Here is a 13033-nt window from a genome sequence, read left to right as displayed (position 1 = left end):
TCCGAGGAAATTAATTTGTGCCTATTCGTTCATTTATTGCCTAAATGTGGGTCCGCGCGTGCGTGGGGAGTGATTTAAGCGAAGATCTAGCACATTTGAGCGAACCTATTTTACGCGGCTGAGATGATATTTCCCTGGGCTATAGCCTTAGTGTTTTTTCGATTTTCCGAAGAAATTAATTTGTGCCGATTCGTTCATTTATTGCCTAAATGTGGGTCCGCGCGTGCGTGGGGAGTGGTTTAAGCGAAGATCTAGCACATTTGAGCGAACTTCTTTTACGCGGCTGAGATGACATTTCCCTGGGCTATAGCCTTAGTGTTTTTTCGATTTTCCGAGGAAATTAATTTGTGCCTATTCGTTCATTTATTGCGTAAATGTGGGTCCGCGCGTGCGTGGGGAGTGGTTTAAGCGAAGATCTAGCACATTTGAGCGAACTCATTTTAGGCGGCTGAGATGATATTTCCCTGGGCTATAGCCTTAGTGTTTTTTCGATTTTCCGAGGAAATTAATTTGTGCCTATTCGTTCATTTATTGCGTAAATGTGGGTCCGCGCGTGCGTGGGTTGTGGTTTAAGCGAAGATCTAGCACATTTGAGCGAACTTATTTTACGCGGCTGAGATGATATTTCCCTGGGCTATAGCCTTAGTGTTTTTTTTTTATTTTCCGAGGAAATTAATTTGTGCCTATTCGTTCATTTATTGCGTAAATGTGGGTCCGCGCGTGCGTGGGGAGTGGTTTAAGCGAAGATCTAGCAGATTTGAGCGGACTCATTTTACGCGGCTGAGATGATATTTCCCTGGGCTATAGCCTTAGTGTTTTTTCGATTTTCCGAGGAAACTAATTTTTGCCTATTCGTTCATTTATTGCCTAAATGTGTGTCCGCGCGTGCGTGGGGAGTGGTTTAAGCGAAGATCTAGCACATTTGAGCGAATCTATTTTACGCGGCTGAGATGACATTTCCCTGGGCTATAGCCTTAGTGTTTTTTCGATTTTCCTAGGAAATTAATTTTTGCCTATTCGTTCATTTATTGCGTAAATGTGGGTCCGCGCGTGCGTGGGGAGTGGTTTAAGCGAAGATCTAGCACATTTGGGCGAACTTATTTTATGCGGCTGAGATGATATTTCCCTGGGCTATAGCCTTAGTGTTTTTTCGATTTTCCGAGGAAATTAATTTGTGCCTATTCGCTCATTTATTGCGTAAATGAGGGTCTGCGCGTGCGTGGGGAGTGGTTTAAGCGAAGATCTAGCACATTTGGGCGAACTTATTTTATGCGGCTGAGATGATATTTCCCTGGGCTATAGCCTTAGTGTTTTTTCGATTTTCCGAAGAAATTATTTTTTGTGCCTATTCGTTCATTTATTGCGTAAATGTGGGTCCACGCGTGCGTGGGGAGTGGTTTAAGCGAAGATCTAGCACATTTGAGCGAACCTATTTTACGCGGCTGAGATGATATTTTCCTGGGCTATAGCCTTAGTGTTTTTTCGATTTTCCGAGGAAATTAATTTGTGCCTATTCGTTCATTTATTGCCTAAATGTGGGTCCGCGCGTGCGTGGGGAGTGATTTAAGCGAAGATCTAGCACATTTGAGCGAACCTATTTTACGCGGCTGAGATGATATTTCCCTGGGCTATAGCCTTAGTGTTTTTTCGATTTTCCGAGGAAATTAATTTGTGCCGATTCGTTCATTTATTGCCTAAATGTGGGTCCGCGCGTGCGTGGGGAGTGGTTTAAGCGAAGATCTAGCACATTTGAGCGAACCTATTTTACGCGGCTGAGATGATATTTCCCTGGGCTATAGCCTGACGGTTTTTTCAATTTTCCGAGGAAATTGATTTGTGCCTATTCGTTCATTTATTGCCTAAATGTGGGTCCGCGCGTGCGTGGGGAGTGATTTAAGCGAAGATCTAGCACATTTGAGCGAACTTCTTTTACGCGGCTGAGATGATATTTCCCTGGGCTATAGCCTTACGGTTTTTTCAATTTTCCGAGGAAATTAATTTGTGCCTATTCGTTCATTTATTGCCTAAATGTGGGTCCGCGCGTGCGTGGGGAGTGATTTAAGCGAAGATCTAGCACATTTGGGCGAACGTATTTTACGTGGCTGAGATGATATTTCCCCGGGCTATAGCCTTACGGTTTTTTCGATTTTCCGAGGAAATTAATTTGTGCCTATTCGTTCATTTATTGCGTAAATGTGGGTCCGCGCGTGCGTGGGGAGTGATTTAAGCGAAGATCTAGCACATTTGAGCGAACCTATTTTACGCGGCTGAGATGATATTTCCCTGGGCTATAGCCTTACGGTTTTTTCAATTTTCCGAGGAAATTGATTTGTGCCTATTCGTTCATTTATTGCGTAAATGTGGGTCCGCGCGTGCGTGGGGAGTGATTTAAGCGAAGATCTAGCACATTTGAGCGAACCTATTTTACGCGGCTGAGATGATATTTCCCTGGGCTATAGCCTTACGGTTTTTTCAATTTTCCGAGGAAATTAATTTGTGCCTATTCGTTCATTTATTGCGTAAATGTGGGTCCGCGCGTGCGTGGGGAGTGATTTAAGCGAAGATCTAGCACATTTGAGCGAACTTCTTTTACGCGGCTGAGATGATATTTCCCTGGGCTATAGCCTTACGGTTTTTTCAATTTTCCGAGGAAATTGATTTCTGCCTATTCGTTCATTTATTGCCTAAATGTGGGTCCGCGCGTGCGTGGGGAGTGATTTAAGCGAAGATCTAGCACATTTGAGCGAACCTATTTTACGCGGCTGAGATGATATTTCCCTGGGCTATAGCCTTAGTGTTTTTTCGATTTTCCGAGGAAATTAGTTTGTGCCGATTCGTTCATTTATTGCCTAAATGTGGGTCCGCGCGTGCGTGGGGAGTGGTTTAAGCGAAGATCTAGCACATTTGAGCGAACTTCTTTTACGCGGCTGAGATGACATTTCCCTGGGCTATAGCCTTAGTGTTTTTTCGATTTTCCGAGGAAATTAATTTGTGCATATTCGTTCATTTATTGCCTAAATGTGGGTCCGCGCGTGCGTGGGGAGTGGTTTAAGCGAAGATCTAGCACATTTGAGCGAACCTATTTTACGCGGCTGAGATGATATTTCCCTGGGCTATAGCCTTAGTGTTTTTTCGATTTTCCGAGGAAATTAATTTGTGCCGATTCGTTCATTTATTGCCTAAATGTGGGTCCGCGCGTGCGTGGGGAGTGGTTTAAGCGAAGATCTAGCACATTTGAGCGAACTTCTTTTACGCGGCTGAGATGACATTTCCCTGGGCTATAGCCTTAGTGTTTTTTCGATTTTCCGAGGAAATTAATTTGTGCCTATTCGTTCATTTATTGCCTAAATGTGGGTCCGCGCGTGCGTGGGGAGTGATTTAAGCGAAGATCTAGCACATTTGGGCGAACGTATTTTACGTGGCTGAGATGATATTTCCCCGGGCTATAGCCTTACGGTTTTTTCGATTTTCCGAGGAAATTAATTTGTGCCTATTCGTTCATTTATTGCGTAAATGTGGGTCCGCGCGTGCGTGGGGAGTGATTTAAGCGAAGATCTAGCACATTTGAGCGAACCTATTTTACGCGGCTGAGATGATATTTCCCTGGGCTATAGCCTTACGGTTTTTTCAATTTTCCGAGGAAATTGATTTGTGCCTATTCGTTCATTTATTGCGTAAATGTGGGTCCGCGCGTGCGTGGGGAGTGATTTAAGCGAAGATCTAGCACATTTGAGCGAACCTATTTTACGCGGCTGAGATGATATTTCCCTGGGCTATAGCCTTACGGTTTTTTCAATTTTCCGAGGAAATTAATTTGTGCCTATTCGTTCATTTATTGCGTAAATGTGGGTCCGCGCGTGCGTGGGGAGTGATTTAAGCGAAGATCTAGCACATTTGAGCGAACTTCTTTTACGCGGCTGAGATGATATTTCCCTGGGCTATAGCCTTACGGTTTTTTCAATTTTCCGAGGAAATTGATTTCTGCCTATTCGTTCATTTATTGCCTAAATGTGGGTCCGCGCGTGCGTGGGGAGTGATTTAAGCGAAGATCTAGCACATTTGAGCGAACCTATTTTACGCGGCTGAGATGATATTTCCCTGGGCTATAGCCTTAGTGTTTTTTCGATTTTCCGAGGAAATTAGTTTGTGCCGATTCGTTCATTTATTGCCTAAATGTGGGTCCGCGCGTGCGTGGGGAGTGGTTTAAGCGAAGATCTAGCACATTTGAGCGAACTTCTTTTACGCGGCTGAGATGACATTTCCCTGGGCTATAGCCTTAGTGTTTTTTCGATTTTCCGAGGAAATTAATTTGTGCATATTCGTTCATTTATTGCCTAAATGTGGGTCCGCGCGTGCGTGGGGAGTGGTTTAAGCGAAGATCTAGCACATTTGAGCGAACCTATTTTACGCGGCTGAGATGATATTTCCCTGGGCTATAGCCTTAGTGTTTTTTCGATTTTCCGAGGAAATTAATTTGTGCCGATTCGTTCATTTATTGCCTAAATGTGGGTCCGCGCGTGCGTGGGGAGTGGTTTAAGCGAAGATCTAGCACATTTGAGCGAACTTCTTTTACGCGGCTGAGATGACATTTCCCTGGGCTATAGCCTTAGTGTTTTTTCGATTTTCCGAGGAAATTAATTTGTGCCTATTCGTTCATTTATTGCCTAAATGTGGGTCCGCGCGTGCGTGGGGAGTGATTTAAGCGAAGATCTAGCACATTTGAGCGAACCTATTTTACGCGGTTGAGATGATATTTCCCTGGGCTATAGCCTTAGTGTTTTTTCGATTTTCCGAGGAAATTAATTTGTGCCGATTCGTTCATTTATTGCCTAAATGTGGGTCCGCGCGTGCGTGGGGAGTGGTTTAAGCGAAGATCTAGCACATTTGAGCGAACTCATTTTACGCGGCTGAGATGATATTTCCCTGGGCTATAGCCTTAGTGTTTTTTCGTTTTCCAAGGAAATTAATTTGTGCCTATTCGTTCATTTATTGCCTAAATGTGGGTCCGCGCGTGCGTGGGGAGTGATTTAAGCGAAGATCTAGCACATTTGAGCGAACCTATTTTACGCGGCTGAGATGATATTTCCCTGGGCTATAGCCTTAGTGTTTTTTCGATTTTCCGAAGAAATTAATTTGTGCCGATTCGTTCATTTATTGCCTAAATGTGGGTCCGCGCGTGCGTGGGGAGTGGTTTAAGCGAAGATCTAGCACATTTGAGCGAACTTCTTTTACGCGGCTGAGATGACATTTCCCTGGGCTATAGCCTTAGTGTTTTTTCGATTTTCCGAGGAAATTAATTTGTGCCTATTCGTTCATTTATTGCGTAAATGTGGGTCCGCGCGTGCGTGGGTTGTGGTTTAAGCGAAGATCTAGCACATTTGAGCGAACTAATTTTACGCGGCTGAGATGATATTTCCCTGGGCTATAGCCTTAGTGTTTTTTTTTTATTTTCCGAGGAAATTAATTTGTGCCTATTCGTTCATTTATTGCGTAAATGTGGGTATGCGCGTGCGTGGGGAGTGGTTTAAGCGAAGATCTAGCAGATTTGAGCGGACTCATTTTACGCGGCTGAGATGATATTTCCCTGGGCTATAGCCTTAGTGTTTTTTCGATTTTCCGAGGAAACTAATTTTTGCCTATTCGTTCATTTATTGCCTAAATGTGTGTCCGCGCGTGCGTGGGGAGTGGTTTAAGCGAAGATCTAGCACATTTGAGCGAATCTATTTTACGCGGCTGAGATGACATTTCCCTGGGCTATAGCCTTAGTGTTTTTTCGATTTTCCTAGGAAATTAATTTTTGCCTATTCGTTCATTTATTGCGTAAATGTGGGTCCGCGCGTGCGTGGGGAGTGGTTTAAGCGAAGATCTAGCACATTTGAGCGAACTTATTTTAAGCGGCTGAGATGATATTTCCCTGGGCTATAGCCTTAGTGTTTTTGTTTTATTTTCCGAGGAAATTAATTTGTGCCTATTCGTTCATTTATTGCGTAAATGTGGGTCCGCGCGTGCGTGGGGAGTGGTTTAAGCGAAGATCTAGCAGATTTGAGCGGACTCATATTACGCGGCTGAGATGATATTTCCCTGGGCTATAGCCTTAGTGTTTTTTCGATTTTCCGAGGAAATTAATTTGTGCCTATTCGTTCATTTATTGCGTAAATGTGGGTCCGCGCGTGCGTGGGGAATGGTTTAAGCGAAGATCTAGCACATTTGAGCGAACTTATCTCACGCGGCTGAGATGATATTTCCCTGGGCTATAGCCTTAGTGTTTTTTCGATTTTCCGAGGAAATTATTTTTGCCTATTCGTTCATTTATTGCGTAAATGTGGGTCCGCGCGTGCGTGGGGAGTGGTTTAAGCGAAGATCTAGCACATTTGAGCGAACTCATTTTACGCGGCTGAGATGATATTTCCCTGGGCTATATACCTTAGTGTTTTTTCGATTTTCCGAGGAAATTAATTTTTGCCTATTCGTTCATTTATTGCGTAAATGTGGTTCCGCGCGTGCGTGGGGAGTGGTTTAAGCGAAGATCTAGCACATTTGAGCGAACTTATCTCACGCGGCTGAGATGATATTTCCCTGGGCTATAGCCTTAGTGTTTTTTCGATTTTCCGAGGAAATTAATTTTTGCCTATTCGTTCATTTATTGCGTAAATGTGGGTCCGCGCGTGCGTGGGGAGTGGTTTAAGCGAAGGTCTAGCACATTTGAGCGAACTTATTTTACGCGGCTGAGATGATATTTCCCTGGGCTATAGCCTTAGTGTTTTTTCGATTTTCCGAGGAAAATAATTTGTGCCTATTCGTTCATTTATTGCGTAAATGTGGGTCCGCGCGTGCGTGGGGAGTGGTATAAGCGAAGGTCTAGCACATTTGAGCGAACTTATCTCACGCGGGTGAGATGATATTTCCCTGGGCTATAGCCTTAGTGTTTTTTCGATTTTCCGAGGAAATTAATTTGTGCCTATTCGTTCATTTATTGCGTAAATGTGGGTCCGCGCGTGCGTGGGGAGTGGTTTAGGCGAAGATCTAGCACATTTGAGCGAACTTATTTTAAGCGGCTGAGATGATATTTCCCTGGGCTATAGCCTTAGTGTTTTTTTTTTATTTTCCGAGGAAATTAATTTGTGCCTATTCGTTCATTTATTGCGTAAATGTGGGTCCACGCGTGCGTGGGGAGTGGTTTAAGCGAAGATCTAGCAGATTTGAGCGGACTCATATTACGCGGCTGAGATGATATTTCCCTGGGCTATAGCCTTAGTGTTTTTTCGATTTTCCGAGGAAATTAATTTGTGCCTATTCGTTCATTTATTGCGTAAATGTGGGTCCGCGCGTGCGTGGGGAATGGTTTAAGCGAAGATCTAGCACATTTGAACGAACTTATTTTACGCGGCTGAGATGATATTTCCCTGGGCTATAGCCTTAGTGTTTTTTCGATTTTCCGAGGAAATTAATTTGTGCCTATTCGTTCATTTATTGCCTAAATGTGGGTCCGCGCGTGCGTGGGGAGTGGTTTAAGCGAAGATCTAGCACATTTGAGCGAACTTATTTTAAGCGGCTGAGATGATATTTCCCTGGGCTATAGCCTTAGTGTTTTTTTTTATTTTCCGAGGAAATTAATTTGTGCCTATTCGTTCATTTATTGCGTAAATGTGGGTCCGCGCGTGCGTGGGGAGTGGTTTAAGCGAAGATCTAGCAGATTTGAGCGGACTCATATTACGCGGCTGAGATGATATTTCCCTGGGCTATAGCCTTAGTGTTTTTCGATTTTCCGAGGAAATTAATTTGTGCCTATTCGTTCATTTATTGCGTAAATGTGGGTCCGCGCGTGCGTGGGGAATGGTTTAAGCGAAGATCTAGCACATTTGAGCGAACTTATCTCACGCGGCTGAGATGATATTTCCCTGGGCTATAGCCTTAGTGTTTTTTCGATTTTCCGAGGAAATTAATTTTTGCCTATTCGTTCATTTATTGCGTAAATGTGGGTCCGCGCGTGCGTGGGGAGTGGTTTAAGCGAAGGTCTAGCACATTTGAGCGAACTCATTTTACGCGGCTGAGATGATATTTCCCTGGGCTATAGCCTTAGTGTTTTTTCGATTTTCCGAGGAAATTAATTTTTGCCTATTCGTTCATTTATTGCGTAAATGTGGGTCCGCGCGTGCGTGGGGAGTGGTTTAAGCGAAGATCTTGCACATTTGAGCGAACTCATTTTACGCGGCTGAGATGATATTTCCCTGGGCTATAGCCTTAGTGTTTTTTCGATTTTCCGAGGAAATTAATTTGTGCCTATTCGTTCATTTATTGCGTAAATGTGGGTCCGCGCGTGCGTGGGGAGTGGTTTAAGCGAAGGTCTAGCACATTTGAGCGAACTTATTTTACGCGGCTGAGATGATATTTCCCTGGGCTATAGCCTTAGTGTTTTTTTTTTGATTTTCCGAGGAAATTAATTTGTGCCTATTCGTTCATTTATTGCGTAAATGTGGGTCCGCGCGTGCGTGGGGAGTGGTTTAAGCGAAGATCTAGCACATTTGAGCGAACTTATCTCACGCGGCTGAGATGATATTTCCCTGGGCTATAGCCTTAGTGTTTTTTCGATTTTCCGAGGAAATTAATTTTTGCCTATTCGTTCATTTATTGCGTAAATGTGGTTCCGCGCGTGCGTGGGGAGTGGTTTAAGCGAAGATCTTGCACATTTGAGCGAACTCATTTTACGCGGCTGAGATGATATTTCCCTGCGCTATAGCCTTAGTGTTTTTTCGATTTTCCGAGGAAATTAATTTTTGCCTATTCGTTCATTTATTGCGTAAATGTGGTTCCGCGCGTGCGTGGGGAGTGGTTTAAGCGAAGATCTTGCACATTTGAGCGAACTCATTTTACGCGGCTGAGATGATATTTCCCTGGGCTATAGCCTTAGTGTTTTTTCGATTTTCCGAGGAAATTAATTTGTGCCTATTCGTTCATTTATTGCGTAAATGTGGGTCCGCGCGTGCGTGGGGAGTGGTTTAAGCGAAGATCTAGCACATTTGAGCGAACTCATTTTACGCGGCTGAGATGATATTTCCCTGGGCTATATACCTTAGTGTTTTTTCGATTTTCCGAGGAAATTAATTTTTGCCTATTCGTTCATTTATTGCGTAAATGTGGGTCCGCGCGTGCGTGGGCAGTGGTTTAAGCGAAGGTCTAGCACATTTGAGCGAACTCATTTTACGCGGCTGAGATGATATTTCCCTGGGCTATATACCTTAGTGTTTTTTCGATTTTCCGAGGAAATTAATTTTTGCCTATTCGTTCATTTATTGCGTAAATGTGGGTCCGCGCGTGCGTGGGGAGTGGTTTAAGCGAAGGTCTAGCACATTTGAGCGAACTCATTTTACGCGGCTGAGATGATATTTCCCTGGGCTATATACCTTAGTGTTTTTTCGATTTTCCGAGGAAATTAATTTTTGCCTATTCGTTCATTTATTGCGTAAATGTGGGTCCGCGCGTGCGTGGGGAGTGGTTTAAGCGAAGATCTTGCACATTTGAGCGAACTCATTTTACGCGGCTGAGATGATATTTCCCTGGGCTATAGCCTTAGTGTTTTTTCGATTTTCCGAGGAAATTAATTTTTGCCTATTCGTTCATTTATTGCGTAAATGTGGGTCCGCGCGTGCGTGGGGAGTGGTTTAAGCGAAGGTCTAGCACATTTGAGCGAACTTATTTTACGCGGCTGAGATGATATTTCCCTGGGCTATAGCCTTAGTGTTTTTTTTTTGATTTTCCGAGGAAATTAATTTGTGCCTATTCGTTCATTTATTGCGTAAATGTGGGTCCGCGCGTGCGTGGGGAGTGGTTTAAGCGAAGATCTAGCACATTTGAGCGAACTCATTTTACGCGGCTGAGATGATATTTCCCTGGGCTATATACCTTAGTGTTTTTTCGATTTTCCGAGGAAATTAATTTTTGCCTATTCGTTCATTTATTGCGTAAATGTGGTTCCGCGCGTGCGTGGGGAGTGGTTTAAGCGAAGATCTAGCACATTTGAGCGAACTTATCTCACGCGGCTGAGATGATATTTCCCTGGGCTATAGCCTTAGTGTTTTTTCGATTTTCCGAGGAAATTAATTTTTGCCTATTCGTTCATTTATTGCGTAAATGTGGGTCCGCGCGTGCGTGGGGAGTGGTTTAAGCGAAGGTCTAGCACATTTGAGCGAACTCATTTTACGCGGCTGAGATGATATTTCCCTGGGCTATATACCTTAGTGTTTTTTCGATTTTCCGAGGAAATTAATTTTTGCCTATTCGTTCATTTATTGCGTAAATGTGGGTCCGCGCGTGCGTGGGGAGTGGTTTAAGCGAAGGTCTAGCACATTTGAGCGAACTCATTTTACGCGGCTGAGATGATATTTCCCTGGGCTATATACCTTAGTGTTTTTTCGATTTTCCGAGGAAATTATTTTTGCCTATTCGTTCATTTATTGCGTAAATGTGGGTCCGCGCGTGCGTGGGGAGTGGTTTAAGCGAAGATCTAGCACATTTGAGCGAACTCATTTTACGCGGCTGAGATGATATTTCCCTGGGCTATATACCTTAGTGTTTTTTCGATTTTCCGAGGAAATTAATTTTTGCCTATTCGTTCATTTATTGCGTAAATGTGGGTCCGCGCGTGCGTGGGGAGTGGTATAAGCGAAGGTCTAGCACATTTGAGCGAACTTATTTTACGCGGCTGAGATGATATTTCCCTGGGCTATAGCCTTAGTGTTTTTTTTTTTATTTTCCGAGGAAATTAATTTGTGCCTATTGGTTCATTTATTGCGTAAATGTGGTTCCGCGCGTGCGTGGGGAGTGGTTTAAGCGAAGATCTTGCACATTTGAGCGAACTCATTTTACGCGGCTGAGATGATATTTCCCTGGGCTATAGCCTTAGTGTTTTTTCGATTTTCCGAGGAAATTAATTTGTGCCTATTCGTTCATTTATTGCGTAAATGTGGGTCCGCGCGTGCGTGGGGAGTGGTTTAAGCGAAGATCTAGCACATTTGAGCGAACTCATTTTACGCGGCTGAGATGATATTTCCCTGGGCTATATACCTTAGTGTTTTTTCGATTTTCCGAGGAAATTAATTTTTGCCTATTCGTTCATTTATTGCGTAAATGTGGGTCCGCGCGTGCGTGGGGAGTGGTTTAAGCGAAGGTCTAGCACATTTGAGCGAACTCATTTTACGCGGCTGAGATGATATTTCCCTGGGCTATATACCTTAGTGTTTTTTCGATTTTCCGAGGAAATTAATTTTTGCCTATTCGTTCATTTATTGCGTAAATGTGGGTCCGCGCGTGCGTGGGGAGTGGTTTAAGCGAAGGTCTAGCACATTTGAGCGAACTCATTTTACGCGGCTGAGATGATATTTCCCTGGGCTATATACCTTAGTGTTTTTTCGATTTTCCGAGGAAATTAATTTTTGCCTATTCGTTCATTTATTGCGTAAATGTGGGTCCGCGCGTGCGTGGGGAGTGGTTTAAGCGAAGGTCTAGCACATTTGAGCGAACTCATTTTACGCGGCTGAGATGATATTTCCCTGGGCTATATACCTTAGTGTTTTTTCGATTTTCCGAGGAAATTAATTTTTGCCTATTCGTTCATTTATTGCGTAAATGTGGGTCCGCGCGTGCGTGGGGAGTGGTTTAAGCGAAGATCTAGCACATTTGAGCGAACTCATTTTACGCGGCTGAGATGATATTTCCCTGGGCTATATACCTTAGTGTTTTTTCGATTTTCCGAGGAAATTAATTTTTGCCTATTCGTTCATTTATTGCGTAAATGTGGGTCCGCGCGTGCGTGGGGAGTGGTATAAGCGAAGGTCTAGCACATTTGAGCGAACTTATTTTACGCGGCTGAGATGATATTTCCCTGGGCTATAGCCTTAGTGTTTTTTTTTTGATTTTCCGAGGAAATTAATTTGTGCCTATTGGTTCATTTATTGCGTAAATGTGGGTCCGCGCGTGCGTGGGGAGTGGTTTAAGCGAAGATCTAGCACATTTGAGCGAACCTATTTTACGCGGCTGAGATGATATTTCCCTGGGCTATAGCCTTAGTGTTTTTTCGATTTTCCGAGGAAATTAATTTTTGCCTATTCGTTCATTTATTGCGTAAATGTGGGTCCGCGCGTGCGTGGGGAGTGGTTTAAGCGAAGATCTAGCACATTTGAGCGAACTCATTTTACGCGGCTGAGATGATATTTCCCTGGGCTATAGCCTTAGTGTTTTTTTTTTATTTTCCGAGGAAAATAATTTGTGCCTATTCGTTCATTTATTGCGTAAATGTGGGTCCGCGCGTGCGTGGGGAGTGGTTTAAGCGAAGGTCTAGCACATTTGAGCGAACTCATTTTACGCGGCTGAGATGATATTTCCCTGGGCTATATAGCCTTAGTGTTTTTTTTTTATTTTCCGAGGAAAATAATTTGTGCCTATTCGTTCATTTATTGCGTAAATGTGGGTCCGCGCGTGCGTGGGGAGTGGTTTAAGCGAAGATATAGCACATTTGAGCGAACCTATTTTACGCGGCTGAGATGATATTTCCCTGGGCTATATAGCCTTAGTGTTTTTTCGATTTTCCGAGGAAATTAATTTGTGCCTATTCGTTCATTTATTGCGTAAATGTGGGTCCGCGCGTGCGTGGGGAGTGGTTTAAGCGAAGATCTAGCACATTTGAGCGAACTCATTTTACGCGGCTGAGATGATATTTCCCTGGGCTATAGCCTTAGTGTTTTTTTGATTTTCCGAGGAAATTAATTTGTGCCTATTCGTTCATTTATTGCGTAAATGTGGGTCCGCGCGTGCGTGGGGAGTGGTTTAAGCGAAGATCTAGCACATTTGAGCGAACCTATTTTACGCGGCTGAGATGATATTTCCCTGGGCTATATAGCCTTAGTGTTTTTTTGATTTTCCGAGGAAATTAATTTGTGCCTATTCGTTCATTTATTGCCTAAATGTGGGTCCGCGCGTGCGTGGGGAGTGGTTTAAGCGAAGATCTAGCACATTTGAGCGAACTCATTTTACGCGGCTG

The sequence above is a fragment of the Dermacentor andersoni genome, chromosome 5 (genome assembly GCF_023375885.2).
Source record: "Dermacentor andersoni chromosome 5, qqDerAnde1_hic_scaffold, whole genome shotgun sequence".
In the NCBI taxonomy this organism is placed as follows: domain Eukaryota; kingdom Metazoa; phylum Arthropoda; class Arachnida; order Ixodida; family Ixodidae; genus Dermacentor; species Dermacentor andersoni.
This window is presented reverse-complemented; position numbering follows the sequence as displayed.